Raw genomic sequence first — 17,782 nt, 5'->3', positions numbered from 1 at the left:
ATTATGGATCAAAATAAAAATACACTTTTTGCAGCGAGCTCTCTCAATGAACTTTATTCAAATCATGTAATAACATAAAAATAGCATGTTTCAAATCGTATGAAAGACCTTGTGTGGCTTTTGGTCTGTCTTTAGATGCCTGCCGTCCTTCTTCGTAGACACCTACCGATCAGCCTTTGGGAATGCTTTTTGCGATTTCACGACTGATTTTTTGTCCTGGAAAAAAAGTCTTAGGCTCACCAGCTGCGTTGACTCCGAAAAGACTAGTATAGGATGAAGTTTTCTTTTTTCGAATAATTATTAACGAAGTAGGTACAGTGGATCTCGGAAAAGTTAATCGAAGCAAGAGTTTAATTTAATCGCTGCTATGATGCGACTCTGTATGAAACAGTGGAAAGGCGACAATAAACCGAAAAAATGAAAAATAAACATAGAAGGAAATCGCGCGTATTTGACCGAAAGCTCGAAGAACCAGTAAATTCAAACTATTAAAAGTTAAGGAAAAAATTAACGTATTAGATTGTTGCATGAGAGCTAACATTCGCTTAACTTTTGCGATGAACCGTTGCATATGTACCATCATAGCGTTTTACTGCCTTACGAAGCTTTCCTGTCCTGCGTAATTCAGAAAACTCAGCTCTGTGCAGCTTTCGATTCTGCTTAAAAAATGTTTGTAATAGGTGCTAAAATGTTTGAATTTGTAAAAATTACATTGGAATCAAAGTGATCCATAATTGTGAAAAATTACCTTGTTTTGGTCCCTATTATGGATCACTTGGAAAATTACTTATTTTTACAGGAACAAAAAGGAAGTGTCTGATGCGAAGAAAGATTTAATTGCATGTGGTACGTATGAATTGAAAAATAAAACGAAACTAGGTATAAGATTACCTAAAATAACGGGGCGGTGGAAGTTTACTTAGTAGAACCCTCGGGTATCAACCGGGAGAGCGTAATATATTTTTGGCCTATATCGAAATTTTCTAGTTCATCCAATATAATCTTTCTTCGCATAAGACACTTCCTCCCTTTCCAAAAAGAGTTTACGTCATGGTCGCGTATAGAGTTATATACAAGTAAATAAAAAGCAAAAATCACCCCTTGGTGGTTAATCACATGAAGACCTGCCGGGGCGATCGCCGGCAACGCACTGCAGGTTTCTATCGCACTGATCTAGTAGTTATACATATACATATACAAGTAAATAAAAAGGATATCTAAGCATTGCCACAAGTAAGAATTTGGTCAGCTATCGTTGCTGTAATTACGGCAACATTACGCTGGCCGACGCACAGAGGAGTAATTAGGGCAAAAAACTGACCAAAATAAGAAAAACATTTTTCTCGGTCTTCAAATATAATATATATTTTTTGTATGCTTAAATAGATGCTGCACAAAGTACTATTAGTCAAAACACGTAGAAACATACCTGTACAAACATTGACAATATTTGAAACTTTTTTTTTTTAATCATCAAGCATCAGGAAACGGATTCCATCAGACGTAAACAAAAAGATAAACAAAGGATATTTATCAAAACATAGGTTCATCATAAGTAATTCTAACTGGTTTGTAGGAAGAAAATTTAAAATTTTGAAAATATGATTTGTTTTAAATAGTTTTGTCAAACAACCATTTTTTTGCAACTTTGTGCTTTTTCAATGGTAAAAAGTTATCAAATCTTGCAGAATCTGGTCATATATTCTAAGGAAAAATGAATCTTTGTGTTGTATTCTGAATAAATCGGTACGTAAAGTTCATCCGGAAGCTTCCGGACTGGCATTTGCGACCCTTTTTATAATTATATATTTCATATTGTTTTCAAGGAAATATCGACAATTCGCATTTAGTTGCGTACTATCTTTTGTGCAAGATAATACAATGCCCTTGAATACAATGGGCACACTAGCTATGCTACATGTCTAGGGATTATGAGGTCTGTTCTCCAGATGTGTCTTTATTTGAATTAACATTCCCATTCAACAAAATTCGTTGACAAAAATAGTAGGAAAAACGTTAATTGGGTGACGGTAAAGTATGTTATAGTATGTGTGGCGTGATAGTTATTTGATAAATTGCATAACAGAGGCTATATATCACAGAGAAGACATCTGCGTTGATTTAGTGTCCAAGAATCAGTCTACCCCACTATCAACAATTTGGTATTAACCAATGTCATTTTTAATATGAATAAGAGACAAACTAGATACTCATTGATTTGCTCATGCATTTGTAGGTTTTGGAGAAGGCTGCAAATTAGTGACTAGAAGAAAAGCATAATCTGCACTGATATGTGAATTGAAATGACTAGTAATGGCATCCGTTTGTTACAAAATTAACTTTTTTTACGTTTCACTTCATATTCGAACGAAATATTTCTTAATACATAAGAAAATAATTTTGGCCAGCTTTTTGCCCTAGTTGTGCGACGCCGTCTACAAGTTGCTCCCCCAAAACTTGTTACGTCGTCTATCCTCAATAGCAAGAAAATTCACAAGACAAGTTTTTGTAATCGTCCGCGCTAGGCGCTACTACGGACTGTATTTACACACTCCAACGAAATGTCGATAGTATAACGTACATGATATGTTCGTCACTTTCAAAGCAGCATAAGATACAGTCGAACGGGAAAAGTTACTACCGAAAATGCATGAGTGATTGCCGGATAAACAGACACAAGCGGATCAAAGCTACTCTGTAACGTCTATGCGTCTAAGAGAAAACCTCGCTCGTTTCCCATCCACACGGACAATGAATATTGACGGCGATAAATTTGAAGTAGCTCATTTATTCGAGAAAAATGAGTTGTACGGATACGGTATGTATGGTGCATAACAAAAAATTAGTTAAAATGGGAACAATTGGCTTACAGTCACCACACCTCACCTTATGGTCCCCATTTGATTTGTTCAGTCAGTCAGGTCACCGGAGTCATCCAGGATCGCAAATTGTGCTCTAACCTAAAAGACATAGCCGAGGCGAGTGCGAGAATAGCGCCCAATTAGTTGATACAGTACGGGTGGCAATTGGTTGCAAAGATAGTTTCATAAATTCAAGAAAATCAATGCTGCGGCAGGATTGAATTGAAGTAAGCAGAGTTACAGTTTTATTTGAAATTGTACAGATTCCTTTCAACTTGTCCAACGAACGAGTATTATATTAATACAATCCGATTAAATATATCTATTCAATGTATAGTTGACCATGAAAGTCACAGAAGCCTTGAAATGGTATTACTGCGAACTAAATCCATACAATATCCGGGAAAATATATAGTTATCAAATAACTCGACAATAATTTATCGCTCTGATCCAAAGTTTAAACAACCGGAAAAGCTTACTAAAAATTGTTGTAGATAGTCGTCATGTCCTAGTTCTTTCAGCAGAATTTTTATACGAATGTTCGAAGTTTGAATCAGAACGGTAGTTCCAGCGAGAAAAAAAGTATCATTTTGTTTACACGCCCGAGAGCACATGAAAGAGAATGAAATTGCGCCACCCACTCGCTACTGTATCACCGGGTGCTGTAACTACGCCGGATCAGTTACGTTTAAGCTGTTAACACAGCTTTCTGCCACTTTTTGCATCACCACCGCACCCACCGGTCTAGAATGTCCAGGATTCTACACACAGTGTTGAACTTGCCCCGTCATGGCACATCGGGCATGTGGAAATAATGTGCAATCAGCTCGCAGCAACTTTTCCCCCTCAGTGAACGTGCTCAGACGAGTGTGCTACATTTACCGGTCGTCCATTTTTTTTCTCATTCCTGCCCTGCCATCTACATACTGAACTACAATGGATGCATAAATCTAATCCGATACTATGGCAGCCGGAAGCATGTGTGACATCTTGTATCTGAATGAAATAAAATGAAAATAGCCCGCAGGTTTTAAAGGTGAGAGAATAAAGAAAACGTTTAATTTGATTGCGTAATTGAAAGCAAATATAGAGTATGAATTTTAATTACCTTTGCGATGTGCACATCAGGATCGATTGCGTTGAAAGTAATTTAAAAGCAGAACCAATAAAGTGTGGAAGCTAACAAAGGCAATTTTTCACCCTTTCGGGCTCATATTTCATCGGCTTTCATTTTCAATTATTTCCAGACCATTTTGGATCCTTTTGCTGTTTTGCTATTGATACGAAATGCCCAAACCCATATATAATGGGTAGTTAACCTTCATTTGTTGTAAAAAACGTGGAGAGCAAAAGTATATACAAATACTGTTATTCAGCCTTTTGCTCACATAGGTACCAGAAGCTCGAAAAACCCAACCGGTAAGGTGTGTAATTAATCATCTAAATTACACAGCATCGCGGAACACCTTTTTCGAAATCAAAAGGGACCGCTGGACCGAATGGTTAGAAGCTACTGGTTGTGATGATGGTAATTATGTTCAATGGGGAAAACTTTTTTTTTACTAAGAAGCATTGAAGCAACAGCTTTGTTTGTGAATTGTTATAAAGTTAGGGAAATGGAAAAATTCCTTATAAAACATTTAAGTTTAATCGATCATTATGGAAAGGATCACATGGCTTTACAGGAAATTATGCATAGTTCGATATTACCAAAAACCTACAAACTAGACCTTTAACAGGCTATTAATGATTAAAGATCAATATTTCTTCTTACGACTTATTTTAACTTGTACTTACTCAAATCTACAACAACTCACTTATATGTATCTTTTCAAAAATTTCATGAAAAAAGAATATATCAAAATTTAAAAAAGCTCGGATTTTTGCTTATATTTATAATCTGTCAGTAGCAGTGATATGAACCAACTAGCACAGCGTTAACTAAAAGTTGAATTATGTTCCGAAGACGTGTCGATTTCTATCTGAAATAACAAGACAGCTGGTACAGCGAAGGCTCCTTCACCATCACCAGGTGGATTAAATGGGGTTTTCAAACTAACTTTCAGTTTTCTTTAGTTATTTACAGTCTTATATTGTTACAACATTATGTATTATATCTACATTATTTTGTCAACCCGAATGTTCCGTCCTGCAGACTCCTGAAGTGCCATTGATTAGCTGGCACCGAAGCTAGAATAGAGAAACCACCAGAATAAAAACAATTTAAGCAAAGCTTGGAAAATCTCCAGTGAGTCACTATCGTGCGGCTAACAGCACATGATTGCCAAAGCACCGACAAATGAAACGAGAAGCGGTTGCTGTCATCTCGTGACCTGCATTGCGAACTTCAATTTCGGAACGTCAGAACCATGGCTACCGGGTACACTCAGTAGATGGCAAACATTTTATCTGCTTGTTATATAAAATGCTGGCTGGTTCCGCTGGAGAGGTGCACGAACTTTTATGTCCGTGCTGCACTGCCATCGCATCGCTTAGGTCTACTCTGGGCTCCATGCTTCGATTGAAAGCGAACGACAGACTCGGGAGAGAACAGTACAATTGAAAATTAAGCACTTTTTACCAACCGAAAGTTCACGAAACTTAGTCTATAGTTCAAACAAAGTTTTCATTGTAGGTTCCCGATCAGAACAAAATAACAAATTTATTACAGAAAGAGCTCTGAGTAGATAGAAATATCAACTTGCGCTACAATTTAGCAATATTTTTATCAGAACCATATGATCGGGCTATCTGATGATAAAATCCTTCATACGGAGAACGTGACAATCATCACCGACCATTTTAACCATCTTTCGTGTGCTACAAACAATACGTCCCGGGCACTGTGAATTATGCTTTTTCCTGCTTGTATGCAAATTATATGTAGAACTGAACAGTACTCGTGGGGGCCTTGAAACTCACAAGGTCAAAGATGTTAATCGCTTTGGCCATCCGGCGTGAAACTGAAAACAAGGTAGGTACGCCACAATACAAATACATATAGAGTTGTGGTTTCTAAGTAAAATTTAAAATATTTATTATAAACTTTTCTTTCATCGCTGTAAGTAAAATGGTTTCTTTGGTTCAAGTAAAAAGCACCAATAACAGCCAATTACACTGAATTAGGATTAGGATCCCTCGTACCATTTGTGCATGGTGAAAGCGTGCGGAAACTATCGTAAGCAGCCGGAAGCAGATTGCTTGAACTTCCGCTATCATGAGACCCATAAATACAACAAAATTCTGCTGGGTATGGTGCGGCTGGAGCGTAGATAACATTAAACTATACGCTTCCGAATAAAACCTTCAGTTGTGTAGGGAATATTGCTGTATGCACTCTTTTTTATCAGCAAACCACACGAGTTCCTTGCCAGTTACGAGAATCCTTGAAAGCGAAAACTTCACACGATGCTCGGCAGAAAAAAAAACACATGTTTGCACTAAAATTTCCCGTGACACTTGAACTCAATTCAAGGTGAAACGAACCGATGCGAAGCGTTTTGCTGTATAATATCATAGCTAATGGTTTTATAAGTTTATGGTTTTTTATCTATGCGATTGCTATCATTGCACTCGTCCGAGTATGCAAAATAAGCAGCTGCTACCATTGTTTCGCTTCAAATTAGGTACATATTATACTTTATTATCATCGATATGCTTGTCTGTCTTAAGCAAACATTTGCTTCTATGTAGCGTATAAATAGTGATTGAGCAATACCCGGCGGAGAATATGGAACAGTTTCGAGTGCACATATCGATGATACTGTCTAGTGGTTATTTTCACCGAATTTGGTAGGGAGATCAAAAAATTTTGCACAGTCGTAATACTCTTTATTTGATCAATACTTGTAATATAGACATGAAAGCATTGATAGTCTAAATAACTAATGGTTGGCTTCCAAGTAACACTATATTATCAACAATATATTATCCGCTTAACTGATTTTGCAAATAAGGCTAATAAATTTGTCGTTGATAAAATCAAAAGGAGATTTTTATAAGACGGCAGCATGTCCATCTTTTATTTTAAATTTAATGTAAAATAATTAAATTTCTCATGGTATAATTCAAAATTCCTGCATTTTTAGCGTAATCGTCCATAATTTTGAAATAGCCTAATATTTTGCATAGAAACAGATACATCATGATAAATTTGTCCGATATTTTCAAGCTAGGTGTGGCACTTTTGTTTAGATCTCAAACTTTTCGCTGAGCCTAGCCTATGACTTTTGGCAGCCAAATTCTATTTCACTTGAACTCCTTCTTGTCGCTTGCAGTTCCACTTTTATTCTTCGGTTTGCCCTTCACAATCGACCAGTAGGTATTCTGCAATTGGTTTTAGCTTCGGGGAATTGGCTGGATTACATTCGGTGGGGATAAAAAAACGCCTTTCTCTTTATACTACTACTGTTTGGTCGAATTGGAATAGTAACCGCTTACCAAGGCGGGAAAACAGAAGTCATATCAAAAGTTGAAATTCAAGTCAGAAGCAAAATGGCACGGGTTTAATTCTGTAAGTCAAATCGAAAGTCAAATATCAAAATTTGTACGTCAGAATTCAAAAGTCCAAACTCAAAAGCCAAGAATCAAATATTTTAAGTTTTACTCAAAATTAAGAGCTCCAAAGTCGAAGGATAAATATCCAAAATCGCAATTCAAAAATCAGAGATTGTTAACCAAAAAAAAACTAAAGTTTTGGCTTTTAAAAGTCCTACAACAAATCATAAGTTAAAAGAAAAATATCAAAAGTAGAAGTTGGAATTAAATTTAACTTGAAATTGTATTTCAAACCGGATTACTGGAAACTGGCTTCAAACTGGACTTTGCTTGAACTTGAAATAGGGTTTAAAATTAGACTTGATAGTGGACTTGAAATCGGAGTTGAATTAAACATGAGTAATTCAACAGTATAACTAACTCCCGAGCGAACAGTTCGGGATTTTCATTGCGAAAGTGCAGAATCGATTACGGTGACAGGCTTGTTCCGTTAAAGTCATGAAGTAAACAATTGAACTTGCTGTGACAATAAATACCTACTGTGATATAGAATCTCTCTTAACCTAATTCAGTGAAAATCTGAAAATAAATTAAGCGATAGTTTTTCAATAATTCATGTGTCCATATCAAATCAACAGCATAAGAAACTAATAAGTCGTTTCACTTTGAAATTGGGCTGACCTTGACACACTCGCAACGTCGGCAATAATAAAAAAAGCACATTAAAATCAAACTTTCAAAATAACAGTCATAACTTTTCGTAACAACCATCTAGCATAATAGTTTTATTAAAAAAGTCGTATCCAGGACAATCTAATTATAATTTGTTTGCATAGCGCAATGACATGTTACATACTTTATAACATAATATATGGGATTTCTTGTAGGTCGCAAGTTGTTAGATGCATAGATGGCAAAATCTCTTAATTAAGAAGGCCCTACAATTTGATCAGTACTTACCGAAAATTACCATAAATTTTCCGGTTTTAAATCATATCTCGAACTCGAGTAATTAATTTGGGTTCGAATTTTCAACCATTCTGCAAACAATTTCGAAACGAATCGAAAGCGTATGAATAATGCATTTGCGAGATTAATACGAATGTAAAATCAATAACGTTCTGGTATGCAAGAACGAACCGATTTCCTCAAATAATAATCAGGCTTGCACTGCGCTTTATATCCATTCCTCCAGTAAGCTCCATTGGGGGGTGTAAAAACCGTAAGCAGCAGAATTAGGTTGATGTGAGGTGGATGTCATGCTTGATATAGTTGTGGCACATGACCGAAATTAATTTTTTAAATTTTTATTTTATTGCGGTTTGCCCCATTTCTGAATGATGAAATTATTTTGACGTAGCACTACGTCTTTGTTTACTATTCTGGGCAGGGTAGCACTTTGTGAAAACGAAAATAGAAGTGTAACGTTTGAATGAAAGATTTCAAATGCTTATAACTTCTATACTACTGAACGAAACATAACTGTTAATATGTCGTTGGAAAGATAAAATGTCCAGCAATTTTAAAGTAATATACCCATAATAATCTTTCATGGAATTTGCATATCTAACTTGATGAATGTTTCTTCTAGCATTTTTCTCAGCTTTCCGATAGTCCGATGGTCTTGAAATTAAATTAAAATTGGTTGGATGGATCATGCCGAAAACGGTTTTTGTTTGATAAAATCCAAGATGGCCGCCGATTTTTTTTCACTTCGTTTATAAGCCCTGTCTCTCCTCTTTACAAAACCGTGTCGTTTGTAGTTTGTTTCATAGCAAATTTTGGAAATATCACAATAATTCTATGAAAATTGTGAACCTTGCTACAAATAACTGATTGTTTTATTCAGTAAATGCCATGGCACACCTAATTTTATAAATGTTTCTTGTAGTATTTTTCTCAGCTTTCTAATGGTGGTCTTAAAACGAAAATCGGTTGGGGGGCTCATCGCGAAAACGACGATTTATTGATAAAATCCAATATGGCGACCAAATCCAAGATGGCCGCCAAAAATTTTTTACTCCATTTGAAAGCTCTGTTCTTCTTCTTTACAGAACCGGGCTAGTTGTTTCATGGCAAATTTATGAAATATCACATGATATAGATCTCAAGGTTTGCTCAAAATTCAACTTTTATTAAAACTGTTAGGCCCCTTGGCGAACGAGGGGTCCACTATTTCGAGGTATTAAAAGTGTAATTCTTATGTTTTAATCATTTTCAACCAATTGAGCGCAATAGTTTCAATATTTGAAGACCTCGTGTCAGTAGTGGCCCCGTTTCAGCGAGAATTACTCAGAGTTTCGCGAAAAACCTTATGCGGGATGTACCATTTCACGGAAAATACCTGGTGGTGGTCTTATTATTGACTAATGTTTTATGGAAGAGTCTAAAATTTCTCGAGTTCGATTAGCTTTTGAGTTACGCAAAAATTTCTGTTTTATTTGTATGAAAGTTCTTATCACAGTCCCCTATCACAGGGGTAAGGGGTCTCGAACCATAAAAAAAATTCCTGCCTCCAAAACCTCCCACATGCCAAATTTGGTTCCATTTGCTTGATTAGTTCTCGAGATTTCATTTGTATGGGAGCCCACCCGCTCCTAAAAATGGGAGGGGCCCTAGTCCATCATAGAAAACTAAACTTGAAACTAGAAACTAGTTCGCTTCGAACAGTGAGTGCTACAAAAGCTACCCCATGGTGGAACGCAGAACTTGCGAAACTTAGAAAGCAATGTCGAAGGGCTTGGAACCGACGTTACAGAGATGGTCAGGATGCCTACAAGTTAGCTCGCAAAGCTTATAAAAAGGCGCTCCGGGCCTCTGAGAGAACTGGGTGGAGAAACCTATGCTCTAATGTCTCGAGTACAAACGAAGCTTCTTAAATTAATGAAATTCTCTCCAAGACGAAGGATTTTAATGTAAATTCACTAAAAACTGCTATTGGTGAATACTCATCGGATGAAGATGAAGTACTTAAGTGTTTGTTTGACACTCATTTTCCAGGTTGTACGGAGCCAACTCCAACGATTGATTGTGAAATCTTTTCAGCAAACTACGAGTCTTGGGCATTAGCCAGGAAACTCATAACAACTGAATCGATTAAATGGGCAATCGAGAGTTTTGCTCCGTATAAAACTCCTGGAACAGACGGAATTTTCCCTGCTTTGCTTCAGAAAGGGTATGAACATTTCAAACATATTTTGAAAAAGATCGTTACATGCAGTATTGCCACCGGTTATATCCCGACACCTCCCAGTTGGTTTCGAGGTATGACGCTGGCCTAATAAGCCAGTCGTCATATGTTCGAATCTCGACTTGGAGAGGCTGTTAGAGTCAATAGGATCGTAGCAACTGGCCCTGCAATTGTCCTGCACTCTAACAGCTGGCTGCGAAGTCTGTCGTATAAAAAACAGAAGGTCAAGTTCCGATAACGGAATGTAGCACCTAGGCTTTGCTTTGCTTTGCTTTGCTTATATCCCGACACAGTGGCGGGAAATAGTTGTGAAATTTATCCCCAAGGGTGGTCGCTCGTCTTATGAAGAAGCGAAAAGTTGTAGGCCTATCAGTTTGAGTTCTTTTCTCCTCAAAACTGTAGAATGAATTATTGATCACCATATTCGTGATGTTAGTTTGAGTGATTATCCACTTCATGATATGCAACATGCATATCAACGTGGTAAATCTACTGTAACGCTGTTACATAATGTCGTTTACAAGATCGAGAAAGCATTTTCTCACAAAAACTCCTGTCTAGGAGCATTTCTCGATATCGAAGGAGCTTTCGATAACGTATCTTTCAATTCTATACTGGAAGCAGCACAAACCCATGGAGTTCCATCTACTATAATAAGCTGGATACGCCAAATGCTTAGCAACCGGATTCTTTGCTCATCATTGAGACTAGCAGGAATAAGGAAGCTGAGCATCTGTGGCTGCCCTCAGGGTGGTGTTCTGTCACCACTCCTATGGAACCTAGTTGCGGATAGCTTACTAAGCAAATTAAATGCTCTGGGTTAGCCAACTTATGGCTTTGCGGATGATTATCATATATTGATTTCCGGTCTGTGCGAAAGCACACTGTTTGACTTAATGCAAGCTTTGCATGTTGTTGAACAATGGTGTCGGCAAATCCGACTCTCAGTCAATCCGGGCAAGACTTCGATGATACTTTTTCAAATAAAAGAATAATAACTGGTATTCGTCCTCTGCAATTTTTTGACTCTGAAATCGTTATTACAGACCAAGTTAAGTACGTTAGGGTCATTCTTGACTCAAAGTTGAACTGGTCTGCTCACATCGATTCCAGAATCAAAAAAGCATGCATGGTATTTGGACAGTGCAGACGAGCATTTGGGAAAACTTGGGGTCTATAACCCAAGTACATATATTGGATATACACAAGCATTGTTCGACTTATTTTGGCGTACGGCTGCCTAGTATGGTGGCAGAAAGGAGAAGTTGCTAGCATACAGTCAAAGCTAAATCCCCTTCAGAGAATGATACTTATGGCAATGACTGGTGCTTTCACTACAACTCCAACTGCCGCTCTCGAAGCACTTTTGAGCATCAAACCTCTTCATGTTTTTCTGAAACAAGAAGCACTGTTATGTGCCTACCGTTTGCAGGTAACTGGACACTGGAATAGTAATTTATTATCTTGTAATATGAGTCATACTCGTGTGTGGCCTCAATTAGTTTCCTGGGACAAATATGTTGTTGCTGCCAGTGATATTGGACTAAATTGCAGTTTTCCGTATAAAACTTTTTATACAAAAATACCTGCCGGGAGTGAATGGCAGTCTGGTTACTTAGAAAGAGAACTGGAACAACATATTGTTTGTTATACAGATGGATCACTGTTGGACGGTAGAGCAGGTGCTGGAGTCTACTGCCATGAATTGCGATTGGAAGAATCGTACCCACTTGGCAAGTACTGCACGGTATTTCAACCTAAAATCTTTACGATTATGTGCGGAGTACAATCGGCACTTCAACAAAACTTGTCTGGCAAAAGAATTTATTTTTGTTCTGACAGCCAGGCTGCTATCAAAGCACTAAATGCGACAAATTCTAAATCAAAAACTGTAGTTGAATGTCGGACTCAACTAGAAGTTTTGAGCATCTTAAATGCTGTTTACCTTATATGGGTTCCTGGTCATTCTGGTATATCTGGAAATGAATTGGCTGACGAATTAGCAAGAGCCGGAGCAGAAATCGACTTCATCGGTCCGGAACCGGCTTTGCCTATTTCCTGCTGTTGGATAAAGCAAAAGATTCGCTGCTGGGCTTCAGCTGAACACGCCTCCCATTGGTGAAATTCTGAAACATGTCGTCAAACTAAAGTATTTTTGGCAGAGCCTAATCTAGCGTTTTCAAAGAATTTATTAAAATTTTCTAAGCAAAATATGAAGATTCTTGTTAGAGCATTGACTGGCCATTGTAAACTCAATTATCATATGGCCACTATTCAACGTGTAGAGTTACAGAGTTAATACTCTTGTGATCTTTGTGAGTCCGATTATGGAACTTCATATCATTTGATATGTGTCTGTCCTACAAAAATGCAATTGCGTTTACGGGTCTTTGGACAACCCTATATAGAGGATCATACTGTTAGACAGTTGAAACTAAAAGACATTCTTATGTTTTTGAACCAATGTGCGAAAGAAGTTTAGTTCTCTCTGAAGTTTTTGACTCGAAAGAGAAAAACATTTCTGATATATGTATGTGCCGTCGTTTTCCTAGTCGTCACTATTCCCATATCCTTACTACCTATCCCTATCCTTCCCTTTTCATCAGGAAAATGATGAGAGAGTGCGGCAAGGCACAAATTTCCTTATAAGTATGGGAAGCGTGCCGTTTAAGCCAAAATAATCTGATTCCTGATTCCTGATGGCTCAATTCTGTTATTTTCATTCGAAAGCTGAGAAAATTGGTCTTAAACCTCCTACTTCATTAAATTTAGTAACTTTTCAGAAGCAAAAAGCTTTTAAGCCATAACAAAGGTGAATGTCGCGAGTTCTTCTGGAAAATAAATTTTAATACTGCAATCGTTTTCAGAAACGTCCCAGAGAGACTCAAGAAGTCTGTTTCGTTATTGTTTTCCATATGCGTCAGACCGTGCCCGTCGCACGCGGTGATCTAGTGTGCTATGCGTGATTTATGAGTTCGTACAGTTTTCAGATACTAATTCAAAACCCAATACCACACGTTTTAAATAAAATTGCAACGAAACTAAAAGAGATAGGTGTTTCAGGTGGAGATTGGCAGACCCGAAAACTAAAAATGTTTAATAACCCTGTAACGATTGAGATTTGACCATATGCGTACACTCAAGTACTTTTTTACACGGTTTGGTTTTTCGATTATTAAGAACGGGGCAACTTAGGGACCATTCATTTATTTCTCAATACATTTGGGACCGGCCCGACATTCGTCACGTAGTTTGTAAATGGTCCCTAAGTTGCACCGTAGTTGAGTAATTGAAAAAAACAAACCGTTTAAAAAAGACTTCAGTGTAGAAGGAATTTTTTCGTCTAATGTGGTCCTCTATCACCCACTGAAATATCTGAACTAAGCTACCTAACCTAACACCCTCTTAAAATATCTTCTAGTGACAAAAGATTGAAGCGGAATCCAGAGATACTAGCCTCACTTACATCGAGGGTATAATGCCTTTATTTGATCAAGAAACAACTAAAAATCAACAAAAATTCAAACCATCAAGAAACAACCATTAATTGTATCTCAACAAAATCCAAAAAAAAAGATATTTACATCACTTTACATACAGAAAACGAGAGTAAAATGCTCTTAATTTTGCCAACACTTCCAGAGACAGATGCGTGCCGTGAACAAAAATCATGCTGTTGGAATTCTTATACAATATTTTACCAGACGATTAACTCTATCAAAGCAGCATTTGAATATATTGAGACAAATGGCCGTCTTTCGAAATAAACCCAACTATGCAATGCAATGGTTGAATAAGAATGATCCACCAACACAAATTGCACACACAATAGTTCTCAAATTTCAAACAAAATAACCCAGATCAGTCAATAGATCAATATCTATCCTATTGCATAATATTGCAAAATGACAAAGTACACAAATTACAACGAAAAAATGGAGGAATCTAAAGTTGGAGGTTCCTCACAATCCTCCAGACTCATTCTCACGAATTAACGCTTCTTTTGCAACTTTCTAAAAAATCGATTTGATTCCTATAATGCTGTATCTAGGACTTTATTGCCACTGGTTTGCCATAGATGTATACAAGTTGCCCGCATCAACCTGCCACTCAAATGGCAAAACTTTTTTTTCGTTTACCTAAATACTTGTCGTTATAAATGTTTTCAACGAATGTCAAGCAGAGATTTTAGAAGTGTGATAAAAAGAAATTCATTATTCTTCTTGCGTGGTATAAATGTTATCGGGCCACGCTAGATGAGTTTGAAAGGTTAACTTATGTAGCTACAAGAAAACTTTTCAGTCAGCTTTTTAAGTGTTTGAGCGCCGAACAAAATCGATGTTTTTTGAAGCGGATGGGCATTGGTGATAAAAAGTAGATCACTTACGATAACGTCAAGTAAAAACGTGGTCATTGTCGCTCGGCAGTGAGCTAGCGCGAACGCGTGGCCAAGTCAGGATTGATGGTCAGGAAGCTGTTACTGTGTATTTGGTAGGACTGGCAGGGTGTTATTTGTTACGACATGCTCCGTGACGGTCATATACTTAATTTGTTTGTGTTTTCTTCAAAACGATGGTAATAAATCTGCTTGTTTGGGGCATTTAAGCTTGAAAAGCACTCTGAAACAATATAAAGACTGTTCATTGTTTAAAGTTGGTACTCGATTTTCATTTGTTCAAAGTTATTACTTCACCGAAAGTTATGAATCCAATTGCAGTGTATACATAAAATGCTCATTTTGGCGAGAGAAGATTCGTAAATATTATAACGCAGATTTTTTTTTTTTCATTTTTAACACCAGCGTCCCCGTAGGTAACGGTATTTTATGTAGTGGGATGCCGGTATGTAACACGTCGATACATACTCTCTCTCATTGATCCCGTGTGCCCGAAATTCGAGCAGCCGGAGCCGATTGTAACTGTAAAAGTTTTTCTATACTTAAGCGTTTCAATTTATGTAAAATTGTATAAATAATGAGCAGCCTTTTGACGGTAAGTTTTCTGTATATTTGGGAATGTACTGGGTTTTTGCTAGATTTCTAATTCTGTTGTCTTGCAAAAATGCACCAAATCCATTGGCGTAACTTTACTAATTAAAATTTCCAAAACATTGGAGCGTTATCCCCGAAATTTTTTGTCTTTTCTAAAAGTTGTGTCTTTAAAGTCGGTTAGTAAAAGAAACTTTGGAAATGATTGAACCGATCAGCGTCAAATTTTAACACCGGCTTTTTAAGTATATTTTCTAGAAATCAATCGATGTTTTTTTCTCACCGAAAAACATTCTCCATCTCTTGAAAAGTTTAAGGACAAAAAACATAGGTTTTCTGTTTTTGAGAAACTACCATTTTGTTAAAAATTATTATTATTTTGCTTGTTCCTTTGATCAATTGCTAGACAATACTTTAGATCAACGAGCCAATTTTGTTGAAAAATGGCACTGAAATACCTTTAGGTGCCCGTTACAAACTTTCGATGAAAGTTGTGGAAAACCTTATGGGTAAAAGTGAATTCAACTTATTTCTGGGAATTGAATAGATAATGATCTGTTTCCCCAAAACAAATATTGCTAATAATGTCAGTACAATCAGTTGGGCATGTTATATTGTCGGTTTATAATAATCTGTAAAACAAAAACAACTAAAATACTGAAGTGCTAGTTGCTAGATAAAAGCAAAGCAAAACCTATAGGAAAATTGCCATGCCACTATCCTATTGACTCTAACAGTCCCTCCCAGATTAACCCTCATGCTCTCTAATTATCAGTTTTGTTGCGGTTAGAACGACAAATCTGCGCTAAGCTATTGATTTCGTGGCGACGGTTTTCGTCGCTTTTCTGATATGTACGTAACAGTTACACACGCGTGAGTGGTTCCCGATCGGAATTTCAGCTGTAGTTCCTGTGGGACAATCAACTGTATAAATTTTCCGTACCATGAATTGCAATTCATTCATCGGTAGGATGCAGCTTAGGCTCACTTATAGTTTGCATTTGTGTTGCTAGCTTTTGTACAACTACCGTCTTTGGATTTTTGAAGCTGTTTTAGAACATGATTTTTATCGTTAAATTGCACTTTTGTTTTTATAGTATACACATAACTATAAGTTATTCAAAAGTATGTTGCAACAGAAGTTTGAATCATCCTATATGGGAGTGCACCGAGTTGTTCGGGAAGCATTACATAACCGCCATGTGGGGGATGTTGGCAAATGCATTTATCAATCGGCAGCGGAAGTAAAAGAGAAGCATAACATTTCGGCAGCACAGCTTGATGTAACTATATTTTATTTATTCGGATTATTTTGTTCGATTTTATACATGCAACCAACTGTATTCACATGGTGTGTTCTACGGAATTCACTGTGTTGTTTCAAGCTAATGACTGTTAAAATACATTTATCATATTATTACCCTGTTTGGCGAGAACTTAGTGGTAATTAGCATGTTTTTCTACCTTACCTTAACTTGCCCTGGGTTGAATAACTCTGTAGCACTATATCACTCGACCTGCAAGGACTCTTGCTGGCACCAACGATAGCGAAGGCAATTGCTAATGCAAAGAGTATGTAAATATTCCGCCAAACGAAACTTTTCTTACCGACGACAGAGCTATCTGCTCCTGGTATTCCACTAACGCCCGTCACACAGTAGGATCAACGTGAAACGTTAAAGCACCACTTGACTAATGCGAACCACCAACCCACTGACTGTACTGGCTGGAAAAATGCTTGAAGAGCGTGAAACTTACTCAGTGGAGCAGGTGAGACACAGACTTACACGCCGTACCGGACAGAACCTGGACCGAACTACGCACGCACGTGTGCACAGGCAAAAGAATCACATCAAAGTGGCACGGAAGCATATCCTTACGTGGCCCATCAGCTGGCATCGTTGCCTCCGTCAGCTGGCTTGGCTTGGATGCTCGAGGTCGGGCACGGCTCGGGTTTTTACCTCTCGTACCACTACAGTGCAACAGGAGGCCGCTCGGGTTGGCCTTCACCGTGTGCGATGTTTTTCGGCCTGCGCTTGCATAACATTTCCGGCTTGAATTTTCGCTCTCGCGCTCACCGCTTGGCTGGGACTGTGGGAAGTTCGAAACACAGCTTTCGTTGGGTTCAAATTTCTGTTACATTGTACGTTTGAAAAATTCATTTGGAAACTTTCTATACTAAGTATAAAGTACATTATATTACTGAATAAATTTTAATGGGTTTACACAAGTTGAAATTGCGATGC

The 17,782-nt window shown here is 37.5% G+C and overlaps 1 protein-coding gene across 1 annotated transcript in view; it reads right to left on the bottom strand.

The window, feature by feature from the left end:
- The window catches only part of LOC128735665 (uncharacterized), a 108,215-nt gene extending 91,113 nt beyond the window's left edge, over positions 1-17,102 (bottom strand). Inside the window, exon 1 of the mRNA XM_053830150.1 lies at positions 17,006-17,102. The gene's annotated coding sequence lies outside the window, so the exon portion shown is untranslated. The remainder of the gene's footprint in view (positions 1-17,005) is intronic.
- Positions 17,103-17,782: the final 680 nt, after the last annotated feature.

This window comes from Sabethes cyaneus, chromosome 2 (genome assembly GCF_943734655.1).
Source record: "Sabethes cyaneus chromosome 2, idSabCyanKW18_F2, whole genome shotgun sequence".
NCBI lineage: Eukaryota > Metazoa > Arthropoda > Insecta > Diptera > Culicidae > Sabethes > Sabethes cyaneus.
The sequence above is the reverse complement of the archived record's forward strand: the minus strand, read 5'-3'. Positions and strand labels throughout refer to the sequence as shown.